This window comes from Cicer arietinum, chromosome 4 (assembly GCF_000331145.2).
Source record: "Cicer arietinum cultivar CDC Frontier isolate Library 1 chromosome 4, Cicar.CDCFrontier_v2.0, whole genome shotgun sequence".
NCBI classification, from domain to species: domain Eukaryota; kingdom Viridiplantae; phylum Streptophyta; class Magnoliopsida; order Fabales; family Fabaceae; genus Cicer; species Cicer arietinum.
Genome location: NC_021163.2, coordinates 35444529 through 35445397, shown reverse-complemented (window position 1 = coordinate 35445397; position 869 = coordinate 35444529).

Here is an 869-nt window from a genome sequence, read left to right as displayed (position 1 = left end):
AAACAGAATTTTACATGCGATAAGTGTGATTCTTTTTCTTTCAAAATTGTCCAATTAAATAAAGTAATTGAAAGAAATGAAAATGGACAAGTTGGATTGGAAAATGTCCTTAATATGCAAAGATATTCCGATGACAAAAGTTGTCTTGGTTACTCAACTTTTGATAAACCAAGTATAAATAAAACCATCCTTGTTAAGACAAGTGGTCAATCCAAAGAGAAAGTTATAACTATGCAAAAAGATCATCATTACTATAAGAACTTTGTCCAAAAGAAATCTCATATACCTACATATAGAAGTAAATCTACTCCTACATGCTTTTATTGTGGTCTAAAAGGCCACACACCTAATGCTTGTCATTTTAGAAACTTTGGCGTTCCAAATGGGCATTATGTGTGGGTCAAGAAAGGTACTAATACAAGGTATTGATACTTTGTAATTAATTTATCTTCAAGATCTAAAATCTTCACTTAATATGTTGATAAAATTGATTCCTTGATGTTTATGTACTTTGTAATTATGAATATGTGCTTTACATGTGGATTTTTTTTAAAACTCGTTTTAAAAAAAAAAATTCTAATATTGTAGTCTAATATATGTTCGCGATTTTCCCTATAGATGCTTAGTATTTTGTTCGTTGTTTTTTTTCCTTCTTTTTGATCATGTCAAAAGCGGGAGAAAATTGGTATGTTGTTTTGGTATGTTTTTGTTAAAAACTTTTGTAGGTCTTCAAAATGTTTAAAACATGATGGCATGAACTCAAGCTCAAAGGGGGAGTAAACATGTATTACGGGGGAGAAAGTTAAAACGATTCAAACACTTTGAAGTCTCAACAACAACAAGGTTTTGTCATTATCAAAAAGGGGGAG